Source organism: Schistocerca cancellata, chromosome 7, assembly GCF_023864275.1.
Source record: "Schistocerca cancellata isolate TAMUIC-IGC-003103 chromosome 7, iqSchCanc2.1, whole genome shotgun sequence".
Classification (NCBI taxonomy): Eukaryota; Metazoa; Arthropoda; class Insecta; order Orthoptera; family Acrididae; genus Schistocerca; species Schistocerca cancellata.
In genome coordinates, this window is record NC_064632.1 from 507,098,164 (window position 1) to 507,119,657 (window position 21,494).

Here is a 21,494-nt window from a genome sequence, read left to right on the forward strand (position 1 = left end):
GTAACAAGATATCGCTGTTTTCCACCTGAAGATGAGAGTATAAACTCTCGAAACGCGTCGTAGGAGAAAATAAAAAGGGACTGACACACATAAATTGTTTTAATTGAACTTTTATTGCATATACACATCCTTTTTCTGCATTTCCTTCACAACTGTTACTTTACAGTTTGGAATTCGTTTTCTTCTAATGGTACTAAAGGCTAAGGAGCCCCTCTTGATGCAGCTACTTCGACGAAGGAATTGATGTGAAAAATTTACGATCGTTCTGATATCTAAGTATATCACTTGTCAGACTTACAACTATATTTGACAACGCTCTCATATTTGTCTCTCTGTCTCTTACAAAATTCTCTTTGCCTTTTCTCAACTCAAACTTGTAACCAAACCATGATGCATCAGTGAGCACAAAACTCCTTTTATAATACTATTTGTTCTGCATGTAATGGTTCATGCTGGGTATGAGATTTTATTAAGCACATATGCTTATCAACAGCTAGATATTTCTCAAGGGGCACTTTACAAAATGCTTCATTGAGTTTGGTTGCCAGAGATGGTCTGTAGCATGAAGCGAATTATTGTTATCACTCAATGAATCAGCTTACTCATCTTGGGCTCAAGCATGAAACAGTTGGCTTTTGAAGACAATGCACAATGTTTCATTTAAGCGACACAGAAATAACTTCACTTATATACGGAAAACGGTGTAATTTTGCAATTATATGTATCAGAATGTGTAAAATGGTAGCCAGCCTAAGTAATAAATTGTTATTTCAGTCTTACATCACACTTCTTTCCGATCTTTTCCACACCGAAAACAATTGATATCAGGTCAATGTATCCCTGGAAAACAATTGAAGGATACTCGCAGCAGAGATATTTGGTGGAATCTCTGAGAACTTAGAAAGGAAGAGGAAATGTTGGAGCACTGCAACACTGAGAATTTTGTGCTCTTAGATTCGAGAAAAATTACTTATGGAAATTTAAATGGTATGCTGCAGAGCTGCAACATGGCAATATAAAGGGTTAAATTTATTGATGAAAGGAAGTCACTGATGATATACATTGATGATATTGCTATCCTCAGTGAAAGAGGAAACGAATCACACGACCTGTTGAGTGGAATAAACACTTTAGTGATCATACACTATGGCTAGAAAGTAAAAGGTAGAAAGGCGATAGTAATAGGGAGTATTACAAATGAGACTATCAATAAAAAGAACATCAAACCTGGGGACCACGATTGGATGCCAAATAGCACGACGGATAAATCAATGAGACATAAAAAATTAGATTAGTGCGGGCAGTCATGTCATTCTTGGTCATAAGACGTCTACTAGGATCACACTTCGACTTTAATTCGATGAAGAAACTTCTGAGAATATACTTTCCGATGAAAGCATTATCTAGAAGCGTAATGTGAACTGTGGGGAAACCGGCAAAACGAGAGAATCAAAGAGTTTGAGACGTGATGGTATAGAAGGATGTTGAAAACTGATAAGAAATGAAGCTGTTCACAGAATGGGCGAGGTGAGGTGGGTGTCGAAAATAATGACCAGAAGAAGGAACAGGATGTTAGCACATGTCCTAAGGCATCTGGGAATAAATTCCATAGTAACAGAAGGAATTGTAAAAGGTAAAAAGTGTAGGTGAAGACGGAGATTGAAATGAATCCTACAAGTAATTGACTACGTTCCCTGTTTGTGCTGCTCTGAGAGAAGGCAGTTAGCAGTAATTCGTAGTACGCCGCTTCGAATCAGCCACAAAATTGATGACCTTAAAAAAGAACATCGTATGTCAAGTTATAGAGAGGAAAATTACAAACGTACAAACGAAGCTATTCTACAGTTGCAGTACAAGATTGTTCAAATCTAGTCTCAAAACACAGGTACATTCTTACACCATTTAACTTACATCACTGAACTCAACATTTTTTTTATTGAGGCAACACAGCAGATCGGCGCTACCAGAGCATCGTTGTGGCTGTGGGCAAGGGATGAAGTTTCAAGAAGCACGAGTGCGTGCACGTCATCTCTGTATGCAGACACACAAAGTAAGACAGGCAGTCGAAATTCTTAAGCAGCATGACGTCATCAACAGGAGCCACGGACACAGGCCCCTGTCGTCCTGGCTGGCAGCAGTCTGTGTACGGCGGGCTGCGTGCGATCACAAGGCAGTGCCCTCAACCGAAACTGCAGCCGTTTGGTAAGTGAACAGCGAGTGCGTAACAGGAGTCGTGTCTCCACAACTGGCAGAAGAAAAACACGGTCCCAGAAGTATGTCGCCACATCTCAGTGGGCTAAGAATTACCAGCAAACCGTGTAACCCACAAATAGCCTGTCACATATCCCATCCTTCACTTCTAATAACGACCAGAAATATTGTAGGCCAGTAAAATCTTAGAAAAGTAACGTCAGTGGTCTTACACAATTAGCAATACAATCTAGTGAACCGCCCACTCCACATCCAATTAGTCTCTGCCCTGAGGAAACTCACTGCTGTGTCACCGGAACGTCGATTATTTTTGTATTTTTAACATTTCGTAAGATGACATGGTACTACTGTCAGAATGATTTCATTGTGGGAGTAGAAGCTTATATATCTATACCCACATCATTCATATGAATCAGTAAACTATCCTGTTTCGAAGCTTTCCTTTAGCTATCTATTGTCATCTTGAAAGTAACTGAAACAAGATGGGAAACTAGCAAAAGAAACATCGCCGTGCGAAAGCACATCGATTACACATTGCAAATTTTGTCTTTGTATGTTCTATTTTCCGAAGTTGGTCTTCTTAATAAATTGGCCACTTCTAAAAACTAGTCTGTGAACGTACTTCTAGTCCGTCTACAAAACGCATCCAGTCATTATGGAATGCACTTCATTTTTTATGTATGTTTCAATTTCACCCTATTAAATCTCACCAGACATCCTTTGCGAGCAACATTTGAATATGTGTAGCTGAGGGGCCATACTTTCCTACTTATTTATTTACTTTTTGTGTCACCTGCCTTTTAATTAGTTTCATGAGGCCACCGCAAATTCTCCTCATGTGCAACCCTCTGTGTCACAGAGTGGCACTTGCAACTCACACCTACAATTATTTGTTGGATATATTCCAATCTGTATTCCTATTACAGTTTTTATCCTCTGCAGATCCCTCTAGACTCGCTGAAGTTATATCCTGATGTTTTTAACACAAGACCTATCATTTTGTTCCTCCTCCTTGCCAGTGTTTCCGTATATTTCTCTCCCCACCGGTGGTGCAGGGAGCATCTTCATATCTCATCGGCCCAACTAATTTTCAACATACTTCTACAGCGCCTTATCTCAGGCGCTCCTATTCTCTTCTTTTCCAGTTTCCCCATACTGCATGATTCACTTCTGTACAATTTAGTGCCCCAAATATCGTTCTCAACAATTTCTTCCTCGAATTAAGGCTGGTGATTGATACAAGTACAATCCTTTCGACCTTCTTTGCCTGTGCTAGTCTGTTTTTGACGTCCTACTTGTTTGAACCGTCATGTATTATTTATTGCCATAATCAGTCTTAAGATCTTCTAGAGGCTTGCAGCAGTATGCCATAGTCACCATCATTCACCGAAGCAGTCTGTCAATTAGCAATGCTGCTTCTGAGTTCTAAAACACAGCTGCCGTAATTTAGCCAGCTGACAGACGAGTCTTGATCTTGGTCGGTGCCTCGTCTCAAAATCTATTTCATACTCGTCCTCTTGTTTAAAGTGACTGATTAGTCTCTGAAAACTATCTTTTGGCACATTCTTTTATGCCTCGACGAGAAGACTAGGAACCCACTTTGCAGATATATCAAGGTGTGTCTGACAAAATCTTATGGAGAATTCCAACACTTATCCCAATGTGTGATGCAATCTCGGTAACAGTAGTATGCCGATTACCTTCCAAAACCTCACTAATGGCTTTTCACTTTATCACGAGCATTTCGAAAACACTGGGCTGAACTGACTACTTTCATTGATGAGAAAACGGATAGCAATGCGTTGAACGACAGACACTCGTAATTCCTGTTCACTCACAGAGATACTAAAATGGAGGTTCTGAGTTTGTCGACCATTTGTATCGCTGTAGTATGTCCATTCTCTCACCGCCTGCTCACACCACTACAAAGTTTCGATTTACAGCTGAATGGCTCTCGTAATAATGCGCAGAAAAAGGAACTGAATTTGGACTGTCATGAGAAAGCTGTAAGGGTTTTAAAAGCCATTTTAGGAGGGTATGTAGATGGAGAAGAGATGGCAAGGATTGAAGATAACTCAGATCTTGAATGATCCGTCCGAAACAAAGGATATGCTCAAAGAGTATAAGACTGGTGCCGGTGATTCCGTTCACATTCACAGGCGCGCAAGTGCTGTACTGTGTCGTGGTGCAGCTGATGGACCGCGCAGGCGGACATGCCCGCCAGCCACCCCCTGTTTCCCCCTACTCGCTCCCCCGTCTCGCCCTCCACTGCCTCAGTGCCAGCCTCCCCAGCCCGCCGCTCAACCAGACCAGAGTGGCTCATTGGGGCCCTTGCCTTCCCTCTGGAGTCTTCCCCCTCCACCCCCACCTCCCCCAACTCTTTTTCTCCCTCGGGAGATGGATTCTCCCGAGGAAGTCGCCGGCAGATGGCGGAAGTATCTCCTGGAACAAAGGCATCCTCCAGCGGCTCTCGGGATTTCTCTCCAGGGCTCTGCGTTCCAGCAGTCACTCTCCTTCGGCGCTCGAGGATAGGATGGACACTCATGCACGTGTTCGGTCCGCCCCCAGCTGGCTATTAATACTCGGCTCTCCAGTGCGGTATAGACAACGACGTGAGATCTCCAGAAATGTTTATAATCGATGGCTTATTTAGTTTATCAATACTGACAATGTCGAGCACATTTCGTAAATTTAATCTCAATATTTATATACATTCCACAACTTAAGTGAATACCCTAGTTAGCTTGTACATGTAGTTGAAGGGACGGTTACAAGTGGGAGGCGGAGGGGAGTGTGGTGGTGAGGGGGTGGGATGAACAGTTGTCGTTCGCTTCGTGAAACAAAATCTGCTAACCACCGCTCCCACTCCTTCCGACCCACAGACGATTTATTTAAATTTTCCAGCTCACTTTGGGAGAATAAATCATCAGCGTCTTCTCTACCTCCAAGGATTAGGGTAACTACCTGTTCTCTCATCCAAGGTTAATGTTCAGTACATTTCATTTTAGACCTACCAGGTTTTCCTCTTATTCTCAGCCTGTACGCCAACAATTGTTTCGTCAGTCTTTCGTCACATACTCTTTCTACCTCTTTCAGTATTTCTCTGTTGTCTTGTCTGTCACTTCAACATTCAATACTTTTCTGATTTAATTCCTAAAACCATCTTGGTGTGTGCAGTCTTTCACTGTCCTTAGAAATCTCGTATCAGCTGCCTGTATTCTGCCTGTACCCCTCTTTGTGAGAACCACAGATTTCACTCCCATACAGCAGAGATGTCACTTCGTTGGTCAAGATTCTATTAATAGTACCATAAATATATGCTGAAACTGATGAACCTTGTGGTCTATACCTGTGTCGTACTGTAACTTATTTGACTTCCTAAGTAGTTAAAACTATTAACTTCTTCAGGTATTCTGTTACTCATAACAATTTTTGATCTGATTCGCTCAACTCTTCTGAATACCATTAGCTTCGTTTTGTTAACAGAGATTTCTGTATTATATTCTCTGCCAGCAGGGGCAGCTTACGAATGGCATATTGTAATTTATTTGCATTCTCAAACAAAATAATCTGATGGTCTGCACAAAGGCAGGGATTTATGTTTGCATACTGAGATGTCTGTAACCCAGAATGTTATTTCTATCTTTGTGAGGTGTCGTCATTGTGTAAAGGGTGTAAGCGATGACTGACTACAGCGTACCACAATGGCATAGATGAACTGACGCGAACAAGTTGATACGGTAAACTTGCAGTTTGTCAAAACGGAAAATAATCATATATTGGCCTAAAAAAACCAACTAAGCTACAACAAAAAGTGAGCTGCGAGGTATTTTGGCAGATACCGTCCTTGAATACTAAAAATCACTTGTTCTTGCTCTTACAATATGTAAAAATTGAGATTTGTGTAAATTTTGCCCCAAAATTTTATAAATTTTAACAGCTTAAAATTAACAATTAAATCGTTTTATTTATCTGGCCTTCTTACTCCGAAACTACTGTCCTTGCGAGGGTTAAGTTTAGATCGAATTGTAAACATAATTAGCTTTTCCCAGACGTTTACAAAAGTTCTTCCTTCTTTCATTGCCCTCATGGGAAAGTTTAAATTAATGATGTCAACAAGCTGACTAAGCCAGTGGTATAAGAGATCGACAGGATATTGAAAATGTCGCACAGCGTGCATGTGCTATGGCTTAGGTAGCTGCTGTGGACTAATTTGAGGCTGTTTCCTGGCCTAATAGACCGAAGGTATCCTGTATCAAACTGTTCGTCACGATTTCCACTACACTACAGTGGCAAGTCGAAAACAGTTATCGCTTAAAACCGCATATTAAAAAAGGTCTGTGATGAAGTTTACTCTTGTCTGACACGCCTGCTCACAGTTAACTATTTTATAATCACGTGATCTGTGCACTACCGCCGGTCGGGGGCCAAGCGGTTAAAGGCGCTTCAGTCTGGAAGCGCGCGACCGCTACGGTCGCAAGTTCGAATCCTGCCTCGGGCATGGATGTGTGTGATGTCCTTAGGTTAGTTAGGTTGAAGTAGTTCTAAGTTCTAGGGAACTGATGACCTCAGAAGTTAAGTCGCATAGTGCTCGGAGCCATTTGAACCTTTTTTTTTTTTTTGTGCGCTACCTACTCTTCCTGAAGCCAGTCTCTTCTGCTAAACGGAGCGGTAGAATAAAGTAGGTAATTCACGAAAATTCCATATATGGTCAACACAGTGTATTTTCAATTGCTTACCTGATATTCTGATATTGGGAAGGCTTTACATACACAGTAAAATGTACGTAATTCATTAGACAATAAATGACAGTTTACTAGAATACTTTGTGATCTGTCAAAAGAATTTGGCTATGTAAATAATAGCATCCTTTTAAGTAAATTATAATATTACCGTGTAACAGGAAATGCTGGAAATGGTTCAAAGCCTATATCTTCTACAGGAAACAAAGCAAGTAACATATAATAAGCTATCAGGCATCATCGAACTTGGAACTAATTGCGTGTGATGACCCACAAAATTCAATCTTAGGACCCTTAATTTCTTTTGTGTAAATCATTGACCTTTCGTTAGTAAAATAACCAGATGGTAAGTTTGTTTTGTTTGTAGATTATTCAAACATTGCAATAAATAGCGAATTGAGTGAGTCTCAGAAAGACTGGTTAGTGAAATTTTCATGAACGTTAATAAATTGTTCCCAGGCATTTATTTGTCATTAAACTTCGAAAAAATTAAACACACTTCATACTGTTCAGAACTTGTAAGAAGTTTCCCACCAGTACATGGCTAAAATATGATGGCAGATGGAAGAAGTGAACACTTTTAAATTCTTGAGATTACAGCTCGATTATAAATTCATTTAGGAGGAGCACACAACAGAACTGCAGAAGCGCGTAACTAAAGCTCTGTTTGCAATGTCAATTTTGCCTGACAAAAGAGGATACAAAATGAAAAAGATGGCATACTGTGCTTACTTTCATTCCATAATGTCATACGAAATTATTTTTTGGAGTAGCTCATCTAGCTAAGCTAAAGTTTTCCTGGTGAAAGAAAGTGCAACAAAAATTATTTGTGGTGTGAACTCAAGAACATCCTGCTGAGACCCGTTTAGGGAAGAGGGATATTAACTACTGCTTATAACATATTTATTCCTCAATACAATTTGTCATTAAAAATATATCTCTTTTTAAAATCAACACCTTGGTTCATAGAATCAGTTCTAGAAATAAGAATAATCTTCACCCAAGATTTAAAATCACTTACGCTCGTCTAAAAAGGCGTCCATTATTCAGGTACGCACAAAAAAATGGCTCTGAGCACTATGGGACTTAACATCTGAGGTCATCAGTCCCCTAGAACTTAGAAATACTTAAACCTAACTAACCTAAGGACATCAGACACAACCATGCCCGAAGCAGCATTCGAACCTGCGACCGTAGCTGTCGCGCGGTTCCAGACTGAAGCGCCTAGAACCGCTCGGGCACTCCGTCCGGCAGGTACGCACATACTCAGTAGCTTACCAGCAGCCATAAAAATTTTAACAAGTAAAGTTCACTTTAAGAGGAGCCTAAACAATTTATAGATGGCTAACACCTACTTCACTGATGAATTAATAAGTGCCCGCATCTCGTGGTCGTGCGGTAGCGTTCTCGCTTCCCACGCCCGGGTTCCCGGGTTCGATTCCCGGCGGGGTCAGGGATTTGCTCTGCCTCGTGATGGCTGGGTGTTGTGTGCCGTCCTTAGGTTGGTTAGGTTTAATTAGTTCTGAGTTCTAGGGGACTGATGACCATAGATGTTAAGTCCCATAGTGTTCAGAGCCATTTTTGAATTAATAAGTGGAACCTACTGAAGCGCACACGAGCGCGCGCGCGCGTGTGTGTGTTTTACTAACAATATCAAATATCCGAATATGAGTACACTCTGACTTATGTACAAATTCAGTGAGTAATGCGATCATTGTAAATAAGCGTTGTAAAATAACGTTTCAGCTTAGTACTTGCTACTTTCCAAATGAAAATACGTTTAAATTATTTTTGACTTACTGCACACTCATGGGGATCATTTTATTTCGGATCTGTGGGTGGTACATTAGTATCTTCGTTTTTATTGTAAATATTTATTGTGTATTCTTGTTTTTCTGACATTTTTACGTCATAGAGGATCTCCAGACTTTGGATCAATTGGAAGGAAATACACATATAATCTAATGTAATCTGAGGGCCTGTGCGCGTGGCTCGACTTGCGGACTGATGGCCCACAGAAGGTGCTCCAGACAGCAAGAGACTTTCGAAGGCTAACATTATCTGCTGGGAGCAACAAATATTGACGTATTTCATGAAACCACAGGCGGAAGCTGAGAAGGCGAGGCAGAATGGGAAGGACCCGTAACTAAGAAAAAATGTATATAAAGACTGGCACTCCTACACTGAACGACTGAAAGCAACAACATCCCCTCCATTCCTCCCCCCCCTCCCCCCCGTCCGCTCTACCCCTTTTTACATGCTCACGCAGTAATAGTCTCCAGATCTGTAGTGCGAAGTGAGAAATATCAAGTGCCCACTGCTATCTTGTATAATGTAAAATGTTACATTTCATAGTTGTGGGAGCTATTAATATTTTTAAATCAAATGCACAACACGCACACGTCTCAAATTGTGAAACGAATGCCTGTCAGACGATGTTAGCAATTTCTTATAAGCTATGCAAATGTACTAGGCATTGATGTAGACAAATTATTACTGTTCTTATATTCAACCGTTTTACATGTCATTGTGTGTGTGATTATCACCAACATCTTAAGCGTTGGTTAACGTTAAAAGTGGTGTTGATGGCATGTTATACATGAGAGGGGGGAGAAAGGAGAATAACAAACTATGTTACCACCAGTACTGTACCGGGGGGCAGCTCCTGCTAGCTTAGCAGAAGAAGAAAAATCTTATTGTCTCATTTGATAAACCGCCTTGTAAGGATGGAGTATTCACTGGGCTTTATATCTAATGAAATACAAGTATTCCACTGTAACTATCAGGGACATACTTCTGAAAGACAGGTGATCAATCAGCTACTTTATACAATTAAATCGCAGTGCTAGTACTTGATCTGGATTCCAAGTCAGTCATCCACTTTCCGTCTGTTCTACGCCAGATAAAAACTCCCACAATCTCCTGTTCTTTTCTGCTCTAGCGGTCCATTTCGTAGCCTTATTGTCATCTATTCACTTCACGTCACAAATATCAACATGTGTGGTGAAATGTGTAGTATCACCATTGTGAAATTACCCGGAAAAGTAAAGTATTCTGCACAGCGGATAAGTTAAGGAGAATCAAGGGGAATGTTTTAAGACGGTAATAAAAAGATTATCACCTAATAAGGCCAAGTAGATGGATTAATAAAAACCTGACACTTACTCAAAAAGCAGGTCGATACCAGAGATATTTAAAATGTTATGATAGAAATAATATGGAGAAGGACATTAAAACATACCTAGCACATCGTGAAAAGACGCAAAATATTTAGCGAATTCTTCTACCAGGCTGAAATAATAATCTCTTCCAGTACCATGTTAAGCCTTTGGAATCAACAGAATAAATTCATAATATAATATTCTAACCTGTGTTTCATTCTAGTTCATATACACTCGACTCATTTTGTTCAAATATGGACTATGAAGTACAGCTTCATCTTTTCTTATTTTATTGTTTTTTTAGAGTAGTTCAACAGATGCCATCACTTATCGCTACATTTTAATCTGTGGATTTCCAATAAACATGTCTTTACACGTGTAGGAGATATGCTTAAGAGATTCATCTATTGCGATTCTCACAGGGTAAGAAGTCATAGGACCTCGACTTGTTGCTGTTCGTTGGGTTCAAATGGTTCAAATGGATCTGAGCACTATGGGACTTAGCATCTGAGGTCATGAGTCCACTAGAACTTAGAACTACTTAAACGTAACTAACCTAAGAACATCACACACATCCATGCCCGAGGCAGGATTCGAACTTGTGACTGTAGCAGCGCCGCGGTTCCGCGCTAGAACCACTCGGCCACATCGGCCAGCTTTGTCTTTGGTCTCCTTTGCTGCTTTCTCAGTGTAAACACTGAATAACATTGAGGATTAGGACGACCTTCTGTCACCCAGTCACCCAACTTTCAACTACTGCTTCCCTTCCACGTCCTCCGACTCCTTTAACTATTGTCTGTACAAGTCATAAATAACATTTTACTACCTATATTTTACCCCGCCACCTTCAGAATTTCAAAACGTGTCTCCCAGCCAAGGTTGACAAAAGCGTTCACTAAATCTGCAAGTACTATAAACGAAAGTTTACTATTTATCCAAGGTAAGTCGTAGAGAGTACAATATTAGTACGAGGTTTGGAACTTAAATAGTGGCAACTATTGTTGTGTCTAGACAAGACAGTCTAGACACAAGGCGAGGAAGCCGAAAGGGCACGCGTCAACTCACGCCGACTGGCGTGAAGTCTGGAACAGGATACGTTATGAATGCTATAAAGAAAAGTACGTAGCTGCGGTTATACTTAACTTTAATCCATCATTTGTATACAGCATTCTTGATGATACAAGTGAGACTCTCTATAGAAATGGTTAATGGCGCCTTGCTAGGTCGTAGCCATGGACTTAGCTGAAGGCTATTCTAACTATCTCTCGGCAAATGAGAGAAAGGCTTCGTCAGTGTAGTCGCTAGCAAAGTCGTCGTACAACTGGGGCGAGTGCTAGTACGTCTCTCTAGACCTGCCGTGTGGGGCGCTCGGTCTGCAATTACTGACAGTGGCGACACGCGGGTCCGACATGTACTAATGGACCGCGGCCGATTTAAAGCTACCACCTAGCAAGTGTGGTGTCTGGCGGTGACACCACAACTATTTATTCAGAAACCGATAGAAAACAATTACATGTTTGCACCTGTTACTGTCCTTCAAAGTAGTCAACAGCGTTGTATAGAACCCGTTGCCAGCGATGTGGAAGGCGTAGTATACCGTCAGCAGAGCCTGTTCTGTTGCTGGTACGAATGGAGCGGTCTACTGCCTGTCGAATCTCTGGAACAGTTCTGAAGCGAATGCCACGAAGTGGTTCCTTCGTCTTCGGAATCAAATCAAAGTCACAAGGACTGAAGTCCGGGGAGTATGTGGATGGTACAGTACTTCCAAGTCCCATCGACCGAACAGAGCAGCCACAGCTTGCGCTGTATGCGAACGCGCATTGTCGTGCAAAACGATTGGTGGGTTGCACAGAAAGTGTCGCCGCTTCTTTCGAAAAGCTGGTCGGAGATGATGCTCCAAACACGAACAGTAATACTGTACATTGACGGTCTGCCGCGGAGGAACGCAATGAGTTTGAATAACACCATCACAGTCGTACACGAGAATCATCATAACTTTAGACCGCTCCATTCGCACCATCAACAGAATAGGCTTTGCTAACGGTATACTACGCCTTCTACATCGCTGGCAACGTGTTCTACACAACGCTGGTGACTATTCTGAAGGACAGTAACTGTTTTGTATCGGTTGTGAATAAGTACTTGCCACTATTTAAGTTCCAACCCTCGTACACACAGGGTGGCATTTATTGAACTATATGGAAAAAACGTAAATTAGTTACAAACTTTGGCGTGCAAACACTTTTTTCAAACAGATTCACTACAGATATTCGAATTTAGGTTATGACATGTTCGATGTGCCTGCCATCACTGGCGATGATATGGTGCAGACGAATAGCAATTCTGCATGACTCGCTGAAGTGTCGGAACATCGATGTTATCGATGACCCTAATGGCTGTTTTCAGATTTTTGGGATTGTCGCTGTACACCTTGTCTTTAATACAGACCCACAAAAACGACTCGGATGTGTTCGGATCCGGACAATGTGGCGGACAATCGAGACCGATGCCAGTGGCCTGAGGGTACCCCAGAGCCAGAAAGCGGTCCCCAGAGCACTCCTCCAGGACATTAAACACTCTCCTGCTTCGATGGGGTCGAGCTCCATTTTGCATGAACCACATCTTGACGAAATCTCACAAAACCTTCACGTACCGTCTGAAGATACCGTTCCATCAAGGAATATCACACCGATTAGTCCGCGACTGGACACTGCACACCACAAAGTCACCCGTTGAGTGTGAAGAGACTTCTCCATCGCGAAATGCGGATTCTTAGTCCCCCAAATCGGCCAGTTTTGCTTATTGACTATCCCATCCAAATGAAAGTTGGCTTCGTCGTTACACCAAATCATATTCACGAATCCATGCGTATACTAATTCCCTTCACGCCCCGCGGCCAACCGTGCAGTTTGAATATCCTAACGCAAACAGTTCAAAAGTTACGACGATATTATTCAATATAGTTCAATAATGGTCACCCTGTAATTGCAGCGTTGATGCAGACACAGCTAAACGGTGGACTCTGTAATACAATCACTAAATCGATTCTACAGATAATTGCTTGACCATCTTGAACTAAACGAAGTGTACATTATACATAATAATTGTAGGAGCGTGGGCGAGGAAAGAATGAAATATAGCAAAATAAACTACAAACTCTCTAACTAACAAATGTAACAGAAATAGAAACGTCAGAAATAGAAATAGATGAACGCTATCAAATGACATTTTCACAAGAACTGCAGTTTTAACAGTTTTTAAGCAAGCCATGAAAAACAAAAAATAAGGTATTAAATTAATGACTGTACCCGTAATTAAGTGCATACAAACAATAGCAAATGGTATCTGTGACTGAGCTACATCACGAATAGTTAACAGTTCCTTTCTTCATCACTTTATTTTTTATCCAATGATTAATACAACTGACTCGAAAACGGCGCTACAAAAAGAAAACGTAGAAATAAATGCAGATATTGCATCGTAATTTGAACCTTATTACATTTTCAGGAGTTTTCTTCTTATGCGAATGTAGCATAATACGAGGTGCATTCAAGTTCTAAGGCCTCCGATTTTTTTTTCTAATTAACTACTCACCCGAAATCGATGAAACTGGCGTTACTTCTCGACGTAATCGCCCTGCAGACGTACACATTTTTCACAACGCTGACGCCATGATTCCATGGCAGCGGCGAAGGCTTCTTTAGGAGTCTGTTTTGACCACTGGAAAATCACTGAGGCAATAACAGCACGGCTGGTGAATGTGCGGCCACGGAGAGTGTCTTTCATTGTTGGAAAAAGCCAAAAGTCACTAGGAGCCAGGTCAGGTGAGCAGGGAGCATGAGGAATCACTTCAAAGTTGTTATCACGAAGAAACTGTTGCGTAACGTTTGCTCGATGTGCGGGTGCGTTGTCTTGGTGAAACAGCACACGCACAGCCCTTCCCGGACGTTTTTGATGCAGTGCAGGAAGGAATTTGTTCTTCAAAACATTTTCGTAGGATGCACCTGTTACCGTAGTGCCCTTTGGAACGCAATGGGTAAGGATTACGCCCTCGCTGCCCCAGAAAATGGACACCATCATTTTTTCAGCACTGGCGGTTATCCGAAATTTTTTTGGTGGCGGTTAATCTGTGTGCTTCCATTGAGCTGACTGGCGTTTTGTTTCTGGATTGAAAAATGCATCCACGTCTCATCCATTGTCACAACCGACGAAAAGAAAGTCCCATTCATGCTGTCGTTGCGCATCAACATTGCTTGGGAACATGCCACACGGGCAGCCATGTGGTCATCCATCAGCATTCGTGGCACCCACCTGGATGACACTTTTCCCATTTTCAGGTCGTCATGCAGGATTGTGTGCACAGGACCCACAGAAATGCCAACTCTGGAGGCGATCTGTTCAACAGTCATTCAGCGATCTCCCAAAACAGTTCTCTCCACTTTCTCGATCATATCGTCAGACCGGCTCGTGCGAGCCCGAGGTTGTTTCGGTTTGTTGTCACACGATGTTCTGCCTTCATTAAACTGTCGCACCCACGAACGCACTTTCGACACATCCATAACTCCATCACCACATGTCTCCTTCAACTGTCGATGAATTTCAATTGGTTTCACACCACGCAAATTCAGAAAACGAATGATTGCACGCTGTTCAAGTAAGGAAAACGTCGCCACTTTAAGTATTTAAAACAGTTCTCATTCTCGCCGCTGGCGGTAAAATTCCATCTACCGTACGGTGCTGCCATCACTGGAACGTATTGACAATGAACGCGGCCTCATTTTAAAACAATGCGCATGTTTCTATCTCTTTCCAGTCCGGAGAAAAAAAATCGGAGGCCTTAGAACTTGAATGCACCTCGTAGCGTAATTACCACGGCTTTGATAGCGATTATATTTTCTTTCTGTGTTAATGCAGCAGAATGCCAAACAAGTAATTAGTCCTTTTCTGCGACAGTTCGGTCCGATTTTTGTTATGTGAAGTGTCATTTTTATTTGGCATTAAAGTGCACTTCGAACGCAGTTTTAAGATTATGTGTAGCGTAAGTAGTTTAGATTTTGTGAATTGCCTGCAATCAGCTAAATGACCTTTAAATGGGCCATAAGAAGGGAATGACGGCCCTTACTTAAGAACCGCACGAAGTTAAGCACCGACGCTCATTGCTAATGGAGTACCTTTTAACGGCTTACGGACGAGGAACGGTGTCCGCCATTTCAGTCGCTCTATTTACAACGTTCAAACTTTAGAACTTTATTCAGTCGAAAAACGTATATATACACTGATGACCCAGGACATGATGATCACCTGCTTAATACAGCTTTGGTCCACCTCTGGAAAGTAATTGAGTAGCGATTCGACAAGTCCTTGGTAGGAGTCACCAGATGCCTACGCACAAATCATGCAGTTCCCTTAAATTACGAGCCGGTGGTTAGTGGGTGCGAGATGGCGCCCATATAGAATCCTACATGAGATCTATAGCGTTCAGATCAGGAGAAATTGGCTACCAAGACATTAACGTGAGATGACTTTCATGCCTCTCATATGACTTGTGGCACAGATAGATATGATGCTGTAAGATGCCACTGCAGTTGGAAGAAATCAAACATGAGGCGATACAGATGGTCCATAGTAATTGTAGTAGTCCATAGTTATCACAGTACTGTCGATTACCAAGGTAGCTGTAACGCACCCTCTTATATTATTATGTTTTGCTACTGTTATTGTCAGAAAAATCTATATTCAGTCGTACTTCGAAATTTTGAAATAAAAAAAAAATGGTTCAAATGGGTCTGAGCACTATGGGACTTAACATCTATGGTCATCAGTCCCCTAGAACTTAGAACTACTTAAACCTAACTAACCTAAGGATAGCACACAACACCCAGCCATCACGAGGCAGAGAATATCCCTGACCCCGCCGGGAATCTAACCCGGGAACCCGGGCGTGGGAAGCGAGAACGCTACCGCACGACCACGAGATGCGGGCATTGTGAAATAAAAGTTATGGTCGATGTCGCGGAGTAAATATTTCGCGCGATGCGCTGTTGCGACACAGGTAAAGATCAATTGTGGAAACTAAGCCACTGAATATTACAAACAATTTTATTAAAGAATACGGCCGACTGACTACATCATATAAGAGGGCATGTACATTCGCGAATGAGTGGTGAAAAATAAAATAAGAGTCAATAGTGTGCAGGAAATGAGTTTTAAATATAGTTACGCTTGTACACACTCAATTGTATGTGAACATACGAACGGGATAGAGGCACGTACATTTTGAGTGCAATCATCCCCCGTGGCCTGGATAAAAAGAATTACAGTTAAATGCATTTATTATTCGAAGAACGTAAATGCGTGGATTTCGAAATTAAGTGAAAAGAAAGACTGCAGGTTCTGAATGTCGCGCCCGGCTGGGGTGGCCGAGCGGTTCTAGGCGCTACAGTCTGGAACCGCGTAACCGCTACGGTTGCAGGTTCGAATCCTGCCTCTGGCATCGATGTGTGTGATGTCCTTAGGTTATTCAAGTTTAAGTAGTTCTAAGTTCTAGGGGACTGATGACCTCAGAAGTTAAGTCCCATAGTGCTCTGAACCATTTGAATGTCGCGGCAAATATATTGAAATTGATGGTAGCGGCCACGAAAGGAAAAAGATGAACACATCCACGTACCTCTATTGTTGAGCAGCGTCGCCGTGAAGATCCTAGCCTCCATCTAAATTCTCTGCATATAATTAAAATAGTAGTAATAATTTTCCAGAATTTCAGGAGCTGGGACCTATGGTATCAGAAAAGACGAAATCGCTCTGCTTCAAAATCACTTTCATTATTTAACCCAATTTTATCAGTAAGAAATGGCACAACGTGTCTTAACACTAAGACAGGATAACAGCAAAAGGTAAATTATTCTAAAACTAATAATGGAAGAGCATGAAGCTTCTTTTGTTCAGCAAATGCTTTACCCACTAATCTCTGGTAGTTGAACTAGTGTCTATATAATCATAAAAAAATGTATAAAATTCCTTTACATAGCCTAGGGGAATGTCCCTCACTGCATAATACTGCTACCAACGAGTGGCATTTATGCCCCATGTCCACCCACATTTGTTAGATTTCATCATACACTGTAAAAAGACTATCGCTGCTACACGCAAGCAAGCAGTTTTGGTCGGTAGCAATCCCCATAGCATCAACACTGAAGTGGTAATATTGGTCTCTCAGATTACGGCACCCTATTTCCCTGTGATATTGCCTACACTGATTAGCCTTGAACGCCGAGCTATGCGTCACATCAACGATTGTCTTCGATGTGAAAACATGGCTTTGCAATTGTTGTTACACGTTGTTACAAATTTATCAGAAAGGTTTGGTAGACCGGTGTTACTCTTAACGTAAGTATATTTTGCGTACCTCTGATCTCTTATTTCACAAAAGATCGTTGTTGATTTCTACTATATTACAAGTAATAGTTCACTCACTTAGTAAACAATCACTGTTAACTAGCATATCGACGTTTTTGTTTCAGTTTGAGTGAAAAGGTCGAAAGAGAAACTTTAGGTAAACGTGTCACTCCAGAGTCACCTGATGGTCAAGGTAGCTTAGCTTTACAAGCAAATGTTAGTGATGACGACTATGGTTCAGATGACTCCTTTGTTACTGAGAATGATGATCTATTATGTTCCAGTCATAATATAGATTCTGAAATTGATGAAAAGGAAAGTGAAAATAATGAATGCCATGATAAAGTAAGTTCAGATTCTCGTACAACAGAAGAAGAAAACAGTCAGTTTTTCTATGGGAAAAATAAATGTTTCACTTGCAACTCTCAGGAACGATACAGTGACGGTTAAGTAAGGAAAAGTAATGTTATAACAGTAAAACTGACGTCACTAAAAGGCAATTCCTTGAGTCTGAATAAAAATTCTATGGCGATTATTTTTCAATGATGGGATAATTATGAAACTGTGAGGCACACAAATACAAAGCTAGGGGCACTTAGAAGGAAAATGAAAATTTAGAAAACCCACAGTACAAATACATTGATTATAGTGAACTTGAAGGTCTAAATGGGTTGGTGACAAATGTACCATCTTCAGATCTGGACGAGATAATCGCCAGTCGCTGTTCTCGAGGGGTTATGTCCTTGAAAAGATGTCAAGTCCACTTATTAGCTTTACGATTTGATGACTCATCTATTCGAAAAGAAAGAGGAAAGGAAGATCCGGCTGTAGCAGACCATTTTGTTTTTAACGAATTGCTATAAAACTGTCAGAAACAATGCAGTACTAAAGCACACGCATATATATTTATGAAGCACTAATTCCGTTCAGAGGCACATTTCGGTTCCGAATGTTCACGCCGAATAAACTAGCCAAACATAGAATAAGGCTCATGTGTCTTACTGATGCTCATAATGCATATCTTCTAAATTCACCCAAGTACTTGGGGGAGGACAGTGACAGAAAGACATTGTCAATTGAAGAGAAAAAGTTGAGCAAACCGGCACAATCTTTGTGCACCTTGCTGCAATGTTGTTGGAAACCAATCATGGCACAACGGCAGACAAGTGGTTCTTATCTCTTGAGTTTGTTTGTGGATTGGGAATGAGGAAAGTCACCTACACTGGTACTCTAAACAGTTTCTTCCTAACAAAATTAGAGAAGTTGGCTCTTCAATACATGGCTTGACTAGTAAAGCAACACTGTTCTCTTATGTACCTAAGACGTCCAAAGCTGTGATGCCTGTGTCATCGGAGCAGCACCCAAAGTTCGCAGATGTGACAAACAGCAAACTGCAGATCATTTCCTTCTGTAATGCCACCAAATCCGGTGTTTACACATTGGATATGAAATGTGCAAACTCTTCAACAAATCGGTGAACCAGGATATGGTCTCTAGCTATTTTCTGTTTCATGATACCAGTTTTCTGTGTAGATACAGAAATAATTCTCACTGCTTCGAAACAAACTCCAACATTGAACGGATACGACTTCATGACTGTATTAGCAACTAATACAATAAAAACTCTTCTGATAAGAAGGCTACGCATTCAAGATTTACCAGCAGAAGTAAGTAAAATGATAAACACTTTCCCATAGCAGGATGCAGGAACACAGACCACAGATCCGACATACTTGAAAAAAGAAAGTCGTGTCATTATTGCCCACATGAAAGATTCAGAAAAACTAATTACAGTAGCGTCAAGTATAAGGCATCAAATTGCTTGGAGTGTTCTAAGAAGTTGTGCAAAGAATGTGTCATGAAATTGTAACTTCCTTCCTCGTGAGACAGCAAGTTAGTGAACAAGACAGACACTACTAAACACAATGTTATATTATTACTACGTGAAATAAACTATATATCAGTGGAAAAGTGGAATATATGAAAATGAATTTCTCAGAAGCTTCATACTTTTCTAATAACTGTTTTTGCTACCTAATTGTAATTTGCTGTTGAAAAACCGTTTGATTATATATATATATATATATATATATATATATATATATATATATATATATATATATATATATATAATTGGGTGGTTCAACGTCAGGTGATCACAGGGCATGAGAAAGGAGATGCAGCCATGCTATACTGGAGACTACAGATAACACAGCGATTCACACTGTGAGGCTTGGCAGCTAAAGCATACCTTAGTTTAATAATATTAAATGTTTAAATGTATATATACAAGGTAGGGGCTGGAATGTCAGAAGTCTGATTAGGGTAGCGAAGCTGGAAAATTAGAAAAGCGAAATGCAGAGGGACAGTCTATATGGAGTAGCAGTAAGTGAAGCGAAATTGAAAGAAGGCAAGGATTTCTGGATAGATGAATATAGAACAATAGCAGTAGAAGCAGAAAATGGTATAACAGGTATAGGATTCATTATGAAAAGGAAAGTAGGAAACAGAGTGAGTAACTGTGAGTAGTGCAGTGACAGTTGTAGAAGGATTCCTCCTTATGCAAGATACCTTTAAAGTTTTTCTTTCACCTGTACATGTTCCTGCACTTCTTGTGTTATCTTCAGTGACTTTCTTAATTTTTCTTTCGCAAAATTGTTACATGTTAATCTTTAAAGAATCATTTGGTAAAAACCTTTATATTTGTAAAGTGAGTGATTTTTGTCAAGTATTTTACATTGGTTTGCATACAGTACAGAGTTTAGAGATGGATCTCTGATCTGAAGCCTTCTGTGTTGTTTATTTACGATATTACTAAAGGTTGAATTTTCGTAGTACAATTGGAAATAAAATGAATTGACATACCATGCAAGACAACCCAGTTCTTGGGTATGTTTTGGAAGGCGACAGGCGACTTTGAGATACCACCCAGACAGCAATCACTTTTAACTAGTACACCTTCCATTTGACGACCTGTCCCGTTCATCTGCTAAATTTGTTTTGCCCTTTAACTGAATTTGTTATTGATACTCTGTGAAACGTTCTGGTAAACCCACAGGACAAGTCGTATAAGTTGTGGAAAGTGGCCAAAAAAAGCGGCTGTCACTAACAACTTTATTTATTGGACTAAACATTACAAGAGGCAAGAAACTGAAAAAAAAAAGACACAGCACTAATTTTTGGAACTTAATTGCTGGCTGAATGCGCCATATAATCTCATGCCTTAATGGCAAGACCACTGTAATTTAAAATCGGCTGAAAGCCAATAACTTAAGAGTCAAACCAAAATCAGAAATTTAAAAGGCAGAAGTCCTTATCTTAAATCAGTTCTTCCAATTAGGCTGAAGGCCCAAACAATCTGACTCCTTAAGAGTGAAACAACTTTAATTTAAAAATCGGCTGAAGGCCCATCACTTAAGACTCAAACCAAAATAAATTTTTAAAAGGCCACAGGCCTTACCTTGGAACAGTTCTTTAATTAGACTGGAGGCCCAAACAATCTTACACCTTAAGGGCAAAAGAACCTTAATTTGAAAATCGACTAGGAGCCACACAAAAACAAACAACAACAACAAATAAGAAAAGGCAGTACACCCAACGGCACTCAGAAGTTTCCGAGGGTCGGCCTGGAATTCAAACACTAACGCTCGCTTAGGTGAGACAGGCAGTCGGCCCAACCATTCTCGATCCGACGACAGCCCAACCGACAGACAGTCAACGGACCCACCGACAAGATAACTTCCGCTCCACCCGACCAGCACACAACAGGGAGTTCAATGGAACAACGTAGAATGTATTGGCGCCCACAACCAATTATACATTGAGCTGACAAACTACACACCGTGCTGGACAGCGACAACACGATGAGGAAAATACTCTGCCTGAATTTACGTCAACAGCCAGGGTATGTAGCTGGAACGTTAACGGCCACAAGGCAGAAGATTCCGCTGGTGCACTTCAATTGAAAATAATCGAGTACAGTTAA